This window comes from Capsicum annuum, chromosome 9 (genome assembly GCF_002878395.1).
Source record: "Capsicum annuum cultivar UCD-10X-F1 chromosome 9, UCD10Xv1.1, whole genome shotgun sequence".
NCBI lineage: Eukaryota > Viridiplantae > Streptophyta > Magnoliopsida > Solanales > Solanaceae > Capsicum > Capsicum annuum.
In genome coordinates, this window is record NC_061119.1 from 163,077,569 (window position 1) to 163,092,735 (window position 15,167).

Genomic DNA, 15,167 nt, shown 5'->3' on the forward strand with positions numbered 1-15,167 from the left:
TATCTTTAGCTAGTGCACTAATACCAAAGTTCACTAATGACAGTCGGGATGGGGTACCAGGCTCCAAAACCCAGGTTAGTGTGAGCAGTGTTCGTACCCATCCACTTTGTGAAGAATATGGTAGAAATTACCTAATTACGTGTTGAGCTGGAAGTGATGTGTGTTTTGGATATGGTAAGCCAGGACACAGGATGTAGGAGTGTAGAGTAATGGGTCAGAGGGGAAAGGATTTCCACCATCAAGGTTAGTCTAACCATCCTCAAGTCCCATCCGATCACCTGACTCAGCAGGGTGCCACTTCAAGCACAACCAGTGGCCAGCATCAGAACTAGCTATATATTCTTCAGTCCTGACATGATTAGGAAAGTTCTCCTAATACGCTTATAGGTATGTTACAGGTCTTTCATATTCTTGTGTATGTTTTACTAGACCACAGATCTTTACTTTCTCTTGTACCTCCTCTCCCCCATATAGCTGTCAACTTTGGTATCAATCCCAAAACATTAGTAGTGCCTTTCTCAATGTCTACCTCAGTTGGTATATCTATCCTAGCCAGACGAGCATAAAAAAATTATCCTGTTACACTATCCTAGTAAATCACTTTAGTTGATTTCATAAATAGAGTAGTTCAGTTTCAGCTTCTCAATGAACTAGTCAGTGAATGAAGGGATAGTACCTTTGTGCTTAGGAGTCAAACGTGATTTCAGCTTCCTTCTTAGAATTCTATGACAGAATATGATCTAGAGTTAGAAGCATGAAACTAAGAGTTTAGCAACAGTAGTAGAGTTGGGATGATGTTAATCGAATTTGAATAGATTTTATATTTCATGGGACTAGCCATATGAAAGGTAAATTAGTAGGATTGAAGTAGTGTATACAAGAATTTAAGTTTGTTTATTCAAAACATGTGTTGTGGATATGATATTGGTAGGCTATGATAAAAGTAGTATAGTTATTTAGGATTTGAGGACATCAATGTTATGTGTTAGAATTTAAGTTAGAATCTTTGAAGGTTGAGCTAATAGAAAGAAGACTTGAAAATTTAGAGTTAGTCAATCTTAAGTTGTTATATGATGATTGTTCGGGTTATAGAAGGCTAAGAGTGGTATCTATAAGAAGGTACTAGCATCAAGTTTTATATTATTAGGTGTAATCTTTCAAGGTGAGTTTATCAATTTACACGTATTACTATCCCCTAGATTCTAGGGTAAGGTATTGGTGATTCAGTTTAGAGCTGTTGATTAAGTTGTTCATAGATTTAAAATGATGGCTTTAAGCTAAGGGGAGATGATAGGGCAAGTGACCAAGTCTGGCTCTCATATTATAGTAGTTATATAGTGTATTATAGAACATTAGTAAAGAGGGAAGACACCCAAACCATTCATATCTCAGTTCAAAGTTTTGTACTTCAGTTATCACAATATCTATTCATGCTTTACATGTTATTCTCTATTATCATAGATCATAATCGTGCACCTTATAGAAAATCATGTACTCTTCCAGTTCTTAATATGAGGTGTTCTAGTCCACTCAGCAGTATGAATCATGTCCCTAAAATTCATAAACTCTAAAAAAATCAGGTCATGCAATTCCTGACTCACATATTCATGCTTTACAGTATGTTCAGTTCTAGTACTAATTCTATACACATAATGATCAGCAAAATTCAAATTTAGGTCATGTATATCCCTAATTAGTCCTCTTTAATGAATACAGTTCATTTCATGCATCATGTTTCGGATTCCATATATTCAGTTATGATTCAATTCATTTCTGTCTCATGCATCATCACAGTCTTTCCTCAGTATTTCAGCCAAGTCAATATCTTTTGAGGGACATACTATCCCAAAGGGGAGATTTTGTAATGCCTCGAGATTTTGATATACTAAAATCTCTCAGCTTTTCTTCATGAAACTAGATCCATCTGGAGGTAATGGTTTGGTTACTCAAAAGTTAACTCTCTCATTCCTATGTTACCCTTATAACCAATCATATGTCACTACATCTGTTCAAGAAATCAGTTTAGTTCATGATATTTAGTTCATGTATCACGTTTCAAACTCAGTTATGATCTCATGTTCCCATTCATGCATGTTCAGTAAATGATTTCATATTCTATTCTCAACCTAAGGTAACATTTTTCCTTATAATTTCTCTTTTCCACACTCAGTTTTAGCTGCATATCATTCTTATGTCATTCATACAATCACAAATCAGTTCGGTTTGTCACCATGTGTCGGACTCAATCATGTAGTCACATTTCAATTTTGCTTATTCAACATGTAATCTCAGTGCCTCTTAGTTTACTCAGTCTCATTTGAGGACAAATATTCCCAAGGGGGAGATATTGTAAGACCTTGTAAAAGTTCTAGTTTAATTTAGTCCCATATATCTTGTAATAAGGGGTCCCAAACTTAGAAATATCATCTAAGTGTTAAGAATTAGAATCATTTTTATCCTTCATAAATTGGATGATCTTATTTTTTATCCTTATGACCTTAGAATGTCGATTTTTAAGTTGATTCATGATTAGGGATGTCAATAGGTCATCTTTGGTGAGTTTTGAATTTTTTAGACATCGTTAGAGACATGTTTGGATGTCCAAAATAGTGGGTCGACGTGATCAGACCGTGGCGCATCAATAATTGCATCGACAACATCGATGCGGCGCATCGACAACATCGATGCGGCGCATCGACAATTGCGTCTACACTATCGATGTGGTGCGTCAGTTATCGCATTGCTGGCATAGTTTTCATATTCAGTTATGGGTTGTGGGGGAAATTAAGTCATTTTCCTCCCAAATTAAACCCCATAACACAAAATTCAGCCCCTCAATAGGAAAAGTACATTGACTTATTCATAAAATCATCTCAAGAAATATTCAGTAATTCATCAAGCTCAAGATCAAGTTCTAAGAAATACCCAACAATCTTCATGAATTTTGTTACTCAGGTATGTTAGATGTTCATCCTTGGGTCTCCTTCCACCTTTGGATTTCAAGAACCTTTTTCAAAACTTGAATTATGATTCCCATGTTACGAATTGAATTATGCTTATGTTTGTGTTGTTCTATGGGTTTCAAGTTAAGATCTTTTATGAGTTCCATGAAATTAAGTTAGCATGCACATTGAATTATGAATCTCTCATGGCAAACCCTTAACTTAGCAAGTTGCATGTTGTAGTTATGATACTTTATGTGGTTAGTTCTCATGTATAGCAAGCATGCTCCCCAAGTATTTGATAAAATATTCATATGTGTAAATATGCATGGTAACCTATTGTTGTGTTGCTAAAGTTGTGATATGAGTTAATTAATTATGCTATCGAGTCTTGGGGGCATTTATTACTTGAAATTCAGTTGTTTACTTATTTGCAGTAGTTATAGAATAGTCCCAGGAAAGGAAAAGAACAATAGTACTTAGATAGTTTACAGAACTCAGTGAACTCAGTCTAGTTCAACCAGTCAACATTATCAGGGTCAGTTTAGTCAAGTTTAGTACATTCTAGTAATCAGTGTCTTTCAGTTGGGAGTAAGATTCAGCACCGACCAAACCTAGGGATGGGTACATTCCTGCCAGTTAAGGTTTGACCCATAGAAGTAATCCCTAAGTTCTAAAACTATGTAGGTAGCATAAGTTATGAGATGTCACCCTTCAATTTTAGACTGACACTCTTAGGGATCACTCGCAAGTTTAGGACTGATCTCAGGGGTCACCCGCTAGATTAGGACTGAATCTACAACCATTTTTAGTACTTGTGGCATGGTACTAGCACCCTTCCAACTAGGATCACATGTTGGACCTCAAATAGCTCAAACTAGTGCATGTCAGTTAGACGATGCCTCCCACAATCTCAGTTTAGTATTTAGTATTCAGTTTAGAACTCAGTTCAGTTTTAGGTTTGCTTAACCATAGCATACAGTTATTAGTTATTCAATTATCAATATTTTAATATTTCCGTTTAGAGACTATTTTAGAATCATGTTATATGCTTGGTCATGCATTCTTAGATTTTACAGCATTCACGCATACATATCCAGTTATCTCATGCTATTCATTCAATCAGTTGTTATTCATACACATGAGCCTATATATGTCATCCTAACCTCATCTAGCATACCAGTAAATTCAAAGCACTGACCGCATACTCGTTTCTTGCACTATGATGTATCATATCATATGTTTGGATGCTTAAGTTTCTGACTACACTTAGATATTCTAGTGCATCAGTAGTTGCAGCAGTGGTGACTCTTCATATTTCGAGGGCTTACTATGTTTATTTTAGTACTTTAGTCCAGTAGTCAGACAAAGTTAGTTCGGAACATATCCCATCAACTCTAGAGTCATTCATTTAGCGGCTTTTAGACACTTTCAGATAGTAGTTATTCCACAGATGTACTCAGTATTATTTTTTTAGTATTATGAACCTTATAGCATTTTCATCTTTACTTCCACATATTTTTCATTATTATTATTTAGTGCTCACAACAGGTACCAGTCATGGGTTAGCTTGTGGTCATTCACGGCCGTAAGCACTGTGTGACGCCCAGGATGTACTCCCGGGGTGTTATAAATTTCCACTATAGGACAAGTTAAACTCAGTTAATCCAACTATAGCATGTGACTTCCATTATCGCAATGCCCCTATAGATGGATCAGGTTGATATTGCAAGGTAAATTGTTGTTAATGCAAAAAAATCCCTAAAATGGTTAATTATTTTAAACTTCTTTATGGGATAAGCTTAGGCAATTTATGGCTATTTTCACTAGTTTTTCCCCTAGTTCTTTTGTAAAAGTAAGTAATTTATCCCCATTAACTAGTTTTTCAATTTCTTAACCTTAGAGTCATTAGTTTACGAGCTTTGGAGAGGGTTTAGGTTGACCAAATTGAATTTTTTGTGCATCGAGGGGAAATTAGATATAAAATTTTTTGGTTTTAGTTGAAGGTTTATAATATACGTTTTCATGCCAATAATTCACTATTGTAATCATGAAATTTGTAGGATTAAGGTAAATTTATGAAAGAAAAAAACTAGAATAAGTGAGATGATCATGAATTTGGCCTTGGGGCTTAGGATTAGGTTATAATCCTCAATGTTTTAGGCCATTTGATTGATAATGTGTTATATTCCTACTTTTATTCCATAATCAAGTTGAAGTTGCAAGAAAAGAGAAATGTTAGGCTGGGTAGAGAATTTTAGACTTGGATTGAGGTAGGTGATGATTTAATGTAGTTGAATCCAACTTGTTTTATGTATGCCTGATAATATTTATTTGTATTACTTGCACAATGCATGTCAAAGAAATGGAGTGACTTTGTAATATCCTAAATATTAATCACATGCAACAAACTTATATAAAAAGCTTGTTGGTTATTACATGTATTATCTCTATCATTATTATGGTTGTGATTGTTATGATATATTCCATTATAGTGGTATGCAGTGATATTGGACAATTTCAAGAGATTGGTTGTTATAAGGTTGACAGACACTAGATATCTAGGATTTGGTATGTGTATAAGAGCTCGTCCCCTATAGGTCATGACTAGTTGTGACAATAAGACATTTAACATATATTACAAGGTACAGGTGAGTGTGACTATTCATTGACTAAATTGGGGATCATGTGTTTACTTTTTGTATTAGTTCCTTGAATGGACCAATATTGTATGATATTTACTATAGGTGTATTTTTTTTATGTAAATCGGGTTGCATATTAATTTCCTTGTTGTTGTCTTATAGATCCTTGTGTGGTCTGGGTTAATTGTAAGTTGTGGCATAATTCTATGAATCTATTTAGTTATATAATTTGGGAAATGATCGTGTAATTGGTTGAACCATGGTTGTTGAATTTGAATCTTGATGGTGGACTTTACTAATATTGGCATGTTATTCATGTTGACACATATTTACTTATCTCCTTTAGGATTTTAAATGCAGTTAAATGTTATAAAATTAAATTAATATTACATAATAGGTGGTCATGGATTAACATGCTTTACTCAGTTATGGATGTGTGTCCATACTTCTCATTTTTTGTCAGCCCTATGACCTACTAGTACATCATTTTTTCTTCTATAGCTCTTCACTTTGCAAAGTGTAGAAGATATTCTTATTACTATTTCACAACCTTAGCTGTAATTTAGACCGTTATTAAACTCATGGGTGAGCTATATCTTTTGGGCGCCATGAGTTCTTCTTTTAGTTATGTTCTATTATTTTAGACTTAGACATTTTTTCAGTTGTTTTAGGGTTGTACCTTTTGTTGATATTTATTATTATTTTGGTACAATGACTTTCAAGTTCTAGGGGATGGGTTATTATGCATTATGCTTATTCTAAATTTTGTTTGAAACCTCAAATTATTGTTTTTTCATAATGAATAATGGTTTAGTTGCCTATATTTGGCTATGTACTATTTATTCAGTTAGTTGGTTCTCCCTACAGAGGTTAGTGTAAGTGCCACTCACGATAGGTTTGGGTCATGACAATATTAGTATAAAAGCCATGGGTTCATTAATCTCATTGTACAAAAATGGGTCCACATGAGTCATACAAATTGTATGGAGTTGTTTGTACTTTTCTTAGAGAGGCTATTATACTTTTGAGAACTATAAATTCTTTCTTCTTTTAGGCTATAACTTGAATCCAATTTGAATTTTACAAGCCAAATTGGTATTTGACTCTATTCTTTCATTTGTCTGCACATGGGGAACACGTGATTAAATGGTGTAAGAGAAGCATCCCCCGCACCAGCAGCTCCAATTATAGAGTCGACCATTTAGGGATGATGATGAGGAATTAGATGAGGAAATGGTATGGGAAGGGGAAGAGGGAGGGAAATACCTAGCAAGGGTGGGGCTCAGGCAAAATCTGGTAAGGCTTATCATAGTTCAATATCATCTCCCACCCTAGGTTCATCATAAAAAAGTGGATCTAGTGGACAAAAATGATATGGAACATGAGGTAGAGGTACCAACTGGAGGTGTATCCCCATCTTACAATGACTTTCAAGGTTATTCAACAAGTTTGGTCTTTTTTTAAGTAGAATGGCTGGTACTGGAGCCACTCTTACTATGCTAGCTTTTCAGTTTTTGGGTGCTCATCTCACTACCACCTTAGATCCTGGAATGGATAAAACTTCAGGGACTGATGTATTCATCAATACTATGTTTAGATCCTTCATGATTGACATCAAACGTGAGTTGCTATCTATGTTTCTGAAAATGGAACCTCTTTTGTTTTATGGTGCTAAAATTAAGGATACATTTGAGTTCATCATTGACTGCTATGAGAGGCTTCATAAATTATGGATTATTCAACAGCATGGTGTTTAGTTTGTGACTTTCTAATTGCAAGGAAATGTCAAGTGGTGGTGGAGATCCTATGTGGAATGTCGATCACTAGCCATAACTCCGTTGACATAGGCTCAATTTTGTTCATTCTTCTTAAGGAAATATGTGTCGTGAATCCTTTATAATTGCAAAAATAAAGAGATTTTGGGTTTGAAGTAGGGTATGATGTCAATTGCAGCCTAAGAGGATAAGTTCCACGCCTTGCCTCACTCTATAATTGTTAGGCACAAAGAAGAATAGGATATGGATTTATGTGAAAGGGTTGAACACTAACTTATAGATTTTGTCTATGCACATGACTTTGGGTGGAAAGACCTTTAATAAGGTCTCTAATTATATGAAGAAGTTAGAGGGACTCAAATATATTGGTCAAGAAAATGCATTAGCAAAGAAGTCCCACAATGGAGGTAAATTTAATGGCTCGTATTCTAAGGGTTATAGTTAGTAAACTTATTTAGCTTACCCTATTCATTCAACCTTGCCAGCTTTCACATCAAGTCAAGAAGGGAATCCTTCTCAGCCACTAGTTATGAGAATCTAAAGGGCTTCATATTTTTATCTAGCTAACCTTTTCTTGAGAAAGGTTATTACTATTGTGGTTTTGTTAGGAACTTTAAGAGAGAGTACCTTCTGAGGCAGATGGGTAATCAAACACAACATAATATGATGGATATGGTTTTAGTAGGTAAAGGTGGGGGTGGTAATGGTAGAGGTCATTTATAGGGTGGATGGAGTAATAAATAGGACATTTGGGAAGAAACTAAGGAAATAGTAATGCAAGAAAATGCGGTGCACAACCCGTAAGAGAGGGTGCTAGATTGATGACCAACCTCATTATTATGCCTTTTGGGGATAGACCGAGGTCGAAGCTTAAGATGTAATTATCATAGGTACTATTTCAGTTTGTTAATGGATGGGTTCTATAATTTTTTATCTAGAGTCTACTTATGCATATCTATATGTTAGATTTGCTTTGGGTCTAGTCATGGTGTGTGATGTACTTGATTCTCCCGTGCATGTTTCTACTCCGATTGGATTTAATCATATTAGACATGCTTGATTTTAACATTATTCTGGGTATGACTTAGTTGTCTCTATTTCATGCTTTCTTGAACTGTAATGCTAAAATATCAACTCCAAAAAAGTCAGAGATGTATAAATTAGAGTTGGAGGGTGTGTATAGGTCAAAGTCAGTGATAATCATATCCTTTTTCTTAGCTAGGAACTAGTGAGAAAGGGGTGTTCAACCTTCTAGACTAAACTTCATGATGTTAGGATGGAGTCTTCTTCGATTGAGTCAGTTCTCATGCTTTAAGAGTTTTAGGAGGTATTTACCATATCTGTACCTGATATGCCTCAAACATAGATCTTGACTTTTGTATTGGTTTGGAGTTGGGCACTCACCCAATTTTTATTCCTTCTTATCGTATGGTTCTGTAAGAGTTGAGGAATTCAATACTCAATTACAGGAACTACTTGATAAATGCTTTATTATTCCAAAGGATGGTAGCATGCGAATGTGCATTGATTATAGACAATTGAACAAAGTTACTATTAGGAATAAGTATCCCTTTCTTATATAGATAATATCTTTGACCTATTATAGGGTGCTTTGATATTCTTTAAGATTGACTTGAGGTGGGTTACCATCAACGACAAATTTAGGTCGGGGATTTACCCTAGTAACTTTGTGGGCTCAATATAGGCATTACAAATTCCTAGTAATGTCTTTTAGGTTGACCTATGCATTGATAACCTTTATAAGCCTGATGAATAGTATTTTCAGGTCTTTCATGGATTATTTTGTGCTAGTATTTATTGATGACATTTTGATTTACTTCAGGAACAAGGAAGAACTTGTAGGTTATCTGCGCATTATTTAGGAAATTTTGAAGAAGAAATAGTTGTCGGCAAATTTCTTAAGATATATGTTTTGGGTGTCTTTATTTGCCTTTTTAAGGCATATCGTTTAAATTAAAGAGGTGATGGAAAATCCCCTAAAGATTGAGGCTATTAAGAGTTGGGTTTATTGTAATACCCCGTATGTTTCCAAGCTAGGAAATAAATCAGTTCTCCTACGTATGAAACCTCATATCCTGTGATTCATATTTGAGTATATGATTTACAATGAGTATCCTAGCGATAAGATAGCTTATGATGTCTTAAGCATGCTCATGTGAGTCACTCAAACTAAGGCAAGCTAATAGCTTTTGGATCCATCAAGTTTTAGTGTGTGATTCCACAAGAGTGACCTTTGAACGATGATAACTTAATTTATAAGTGACATCTTGGCAGATTTATACCCACCAAATTGTAGATAATTGAATTATCTTTCCAATGATTCCAATTTTATAAAAATCCGACACCCGAGCAAGAAGTTATGGCCCTACAAAGTAGAAGTCCGATGCATAAACAATCCACATGGCTACTGGAACAAGTGTACGACAGGTTGTGCGGCGCACAGCCTCAACTGTGCGATAGCATGTGCGACGCACACCTTAGCTTAAGAAATAGGATGTGCGGCGCACACCTTAGCATGTGCGATGAGGTGTGCGACACATATGATTTTAGCCACGAAAAACACTTTGTTTTTGAGTTATTTTGAGGATAATTAAGTCTTTTAACACTCCTTACACGTCTCAATGCTTAACCTCACAAAATTTATAGCTTCTAATCACATTACAACCCTATTAACATCTTAAGTTCATTATAAAAGAGCACAAGAAGAAGAAATACTACTAGGATTGCATAATCAAGCTTGAAGGTCCAATCTTTCAACAATTTCATCACCATTAAGGTATGCATAGTGTTCATCCACGGATTTCTTTCGTTCATGGATTTCATGAATCAATCTTTGATAACAAAATTCATTAATGTTTTGTGTTGTTATGGTTGTATTTATGTTGTTGTTTGTGGTTTGTGTTATAGAGTAAGAATTTAATGAACTTCCAGGAAGATTGTGATCATATAGTTGGAACCCATGAATTTGGGTGGATTAAAGTGGTTTAAGTTTGTGAATACACCGATGCCTTAAAGAGTTCATGTAAGGTGTTTGATAAAATACCTAAGAGACTAGAAATAATGCATTATAGCTAAATTGTGACTAAGTGAAGGATTCATGATAGGCCTCTATGATTCAATGTCTTCCATGTTGATAATGTGTCTTGTGAACATAGTTGCACTACTCATGAACTATTCTTACGGAATTATGCTATGCTTACTTGCAAAACCCACTCATGTACAAGATGTAGAATACCCATGTACTTCATGAAATTCCCCAAGTTATGATATTACGGATTGTGGTTGTAGTATGTAATGCACATGATAGTGAAAGCTATGCAAGTATATACATCTTGTATGAAATTCCCTTCCATGGAAATAGATTGTTGAGAACCAAGCTCAGTATGAAATCCCTTATTTATGATATTGTGGATTATGGACTCTACTCTTATGATCAAGTCAGTCATGTGTGTCAGTTTCCTTCCATCGAGTTCTAGGGGTACTTGTACCCGAAAAATATAGCTGTGTGCCTAGAGCCATGTCATGTTTTCACGATACTCTCAGTAAAGCCATGATGTACAGAAATCAGTCAGTTATGTGAATCAGGGAAACTTAGTAATCTCAGTATTTCATTATTCTCAATAATATCAGTGCTCAGTAACCTCAGTAATCACAGTAAATCTCAGTAACTTCAGTACTCTTAATCAGTCCTCAGAACTCATTATATTCTGTCCGTCATCAGAATCCAGTACACTCAGTTAAGTTATTTAGTTCAGCCCAGTTATTCAGTTCTATGTCTTTCAGATAGGAGTAGGATTCAGCACTGAGCAAACCTAGGGATGGGGGCTCACCTGCTAGAATATGATTGAGATCCCTAGAAGCAATCCCTAAGTTCCGGTACTACGTTACTAGTGTAGGTATGAGATGTCACACTTTTGATAGGACTGGCATACTCAGGGGTCACCCGTTAGCACATTTATATGTAAAGGACTGATCTAAGGAGTCACCCGCTAGATTAGGATTGACTCCAAGAATATGTCTTTACTGGTGGCGCAGTACTGACACCCTTCTAGTCAGGGCAGAGATTAGACCCCAGTTATCTTAGCTTAGGGCATATCAGTTAGATGAGCACATCCCACAGTTTCAGTTACAGAATCAGGGCTTTCAGACACAGTCAACTCAGCTTAGTAGTATAGATTCAGTATTGTTGGATACAGTCAATGCTTATCATTGTATATAGACTTCAAGATCACTCATTAGCTAGGACTGCTCTCAAATGTGATTAATCAGTATTAGAATCATTAGATTTAAAGATCACCCGCTAGATAGGACTAATCTCAGACTAAGTCAAATCATCCTTATTATTAGTATACTTTTGGTCACCCGATAGGACTGGTCTCAGATTTAGTTACTGCAAGTAGAACAGAACTCAGATAGTTCCATCAGAACTTAGACTATCAGATACAGTTGTCTAGTATCAATTATATCGATCAGTTTGATCATTACAGTTATATCAGCTATATCAGTTGTCATAGCTCACGTTACCAGTATTTAGTTTCAGGACTATTAGACACAGTCATTCAAACCAATTCTTCATAATTTTAACTATCAAAAATAGTCAATAATCTATTCAGTACCTCAGTAATAGCAAAGTCATATCGTCAGAATTCAGACTCAGTAGTGAGCATCATCACAAGTTTAGTTATAGTTTTTTATGCATGTATGTATTCTCACGTTCATATTATTTAGCATCGTTCATGCATATAACCCTTTGGATTTAGCCTACCTTACTCGTATACTCAGTATATTCAGACATACTGACACATTTGCGCTATGGTGATTTCTCTTATGTTACACCATAGGTTCAGAGGAACGAGCTCCAGATCAACTATAGCATTCCAGTGTTCAGAGTTTACAGTGAGTCCTTCTCATTCAAGGATGATATGATTATTGCTACATTTACTATTCAGTTTCTAGATAGAGTTAGTGTGAGACATATTCCTTCAACTCCTTATTCAGTTCAGTTAGAGGCTTTTAGACTAGATGTCAGATTAGATATTCAGATCTCATTATTTTTAGTATTTATGATTTATTTTGGTATTGTTATATCTTTTTTAGATATTTTTTTATTGGACATTTATTCAGTTCAAACCTTATGGCCTTTCATGTTCATGTTTCTGCATTTTTTTGTATATTATGCAGTATACAGTTATAAATATCTGTCATGGGTTAGCTTTTGGTCTTTCGGGGTCATGAGTACGGTGTATCGGTTCAGAAAATTAGGGTGTTACAAACTTGGTATCAGAGCATAAAGTTCAATAGAGTCCTATAAAGTCTAAAAGTCGCATCTAGTAGAGTCTTGTACATGTTTGTGTTATGCACCACACTTATGTGCAGGAGGCTATGAGATGTTTTAGGTACAGTTTCCCTTCTTTCAATATTCATGTCATGCCAGCAAGTCAGTTTAGCAATCGAGCAGTTGGATTTTTATAGCTTGTTTTCTCATCCTTGCATCTATTCATGCTATCCAAAACCTTAGAGAATGTAACAATTTCAAGGTAGAACCTCCTTGTAGTTGCAAGTTTAGTTCATGTCATGCATCACTCATTAGTTTCTAACTCCCCAAGTTTAGTTATAATCTATTTTGTAGATACCCTGTGCATCACCCAGTATCTCCATAAGGTAAGCGTTCTTAGAGGGATATAGCATCCCATAGGGGAGATACCCCACTTTCTCTTAAATGCTCTCATGCCTTAGATCGTTCAATTTCTCTTTGCATAACGAATTCAGTCTAGAATAGAGGGTACTCATAAGTTGACCTTCAACTTAGACCTCAGCTGTAAGTCAAGTATTTAGAGATTCAGTTCAGTTCATGATGTTCAGTCCATATGTCACATAGAAGAATCAGTGATGTTCTCATATTTCAGTTCAATCTTAGTGACTTTACCATTGCATGTTTAGTCGTATGTTCGTGAGTCAGTTCAGTCATGTATTCACATATTAGATATATATTATCATCATATCAGTACTTTCAGTTATGCATTCACGTATCATGTCAGTCATATAATCATGCATCAGATATGCATGGATTCAAGTTATCAGTTAAGCATCAGATATGCATTATCAGTTTGAGAAACTCAGTTTATTGGAACACTCAGTCCTACATTCATAAATCAGCTACCCATACATCAGATATGCATGCACAGTATGATATGCTCAGTTTTCAGTCAAGTCAGCTATGAAATCATGATTAATTATTCATTCTATATAATCGTGTAAGTTGTCTTTTCTCTCATGTCAACCAGTATCATTCAAGGACTAATGTTCCTAAGGGGGAGATATTGTAATACCTCATATGTTTTCAAGCTAGGAAATAAATTAGTTCTCCTACGTATGAAACCTCATATCCTGTGATTCATATTTTATTACATGATTTACAATGAGTATCCTAGCGATAAGATAGCTTATGATGTGTTAAGCATGCTCATGTGAGTCATTCAGAGTAAGGCAAGCTAATAACTTTTGGATCTATCAAGTTTTAGTGTGTGATTCCGTAAGAGTGACCTTTGAATGAGGATGAATTGATTTATATGTGACATTTTGGTAGATTTAGACCTACCAAATTAGCTTTCCAATGATTCCAATTTTATAAAAATTCGACACCCTAGCAAGAAGTTATGGCCCTACAAAGTAGGAGTGCAACACATAAACAATCACATATGGATACTAGAACAAGTGTGCGATAGCATATGTGACTCACACCTTAGCTTATGCGATAGGATGTGCGGCACACACCGTAGTATGTGCGATGAGGTGTGCGACACACACTTATGATTTCAGCCACGAAAAACACTTAGTGTTTGAGTTATTTTGAGGATAATTAAGTCTTTTAACACTCCTTACACGTCCTAATACTTAACCTCAAGAAATTTATAGCTTCTAATCACATTACAACCTTATTAACATCTTAAGTTCATTATCCAAGAGCACAAGAAGGATAAAAACTACTAGGGTTGCATAATCAAGCTTGAAGGTCCAATCTTTCAACAATTTCATCACCATTAAGGTATGCGTAGTGTTCATCCATGGATTTCTTTCATTCGTTGAGTTCAAGAATCAACCTTTGATAACAAAATCATGAATGTTTTGTGGTGATATAGTTGTATTCATTTTATTGTTTGTGGTTTGTGTTATAGAGTGGGAATTTGATGAACTTCCAGGAAGATTATGATCATATAGTTGGAACCCATGAATTTGGGTGGATTAAAATGGTGTAAATTTGTGAATACACCTATGCCTTAAAGAGTGCATGTAACGTTTTTGATAAAATATCTAAGAGACTAAAAATCATGCATTATAGCTAAATTGTGACAAAGTGAAGGATTCATGATAGGCCTCTATGATTTAATGTCATCCATGCTGATAATGTGTCTTGTGAACACAGTTGGATTACCCATGAACTAGTATTATAGAGCTATGCTATGCTTACTTGCAAAACCCACTCATGTACAAGATGTAGAATACCCATGTACTTCATGAAATTCTCCAAGTTATGATATTATGGATTGTGGTTGTAATATGTAATGAGCATGATATTGAAAGATATGCAAATATATACGTTTTGTATGAAATTCCCTTCCATGAAATAGATTGTTGAGAACCATGCTTAGTACGAAATCCCTTATTTATGATATTGTGGATTATGGACTCTACTCTTATGATCAAGTCAGTCATGTGTGTCAGTTTCCATCCATTGAGTCCTGGGGGTACTTGTATCTAAAAAATATTGTTGTGTGCCTAGAGCCAT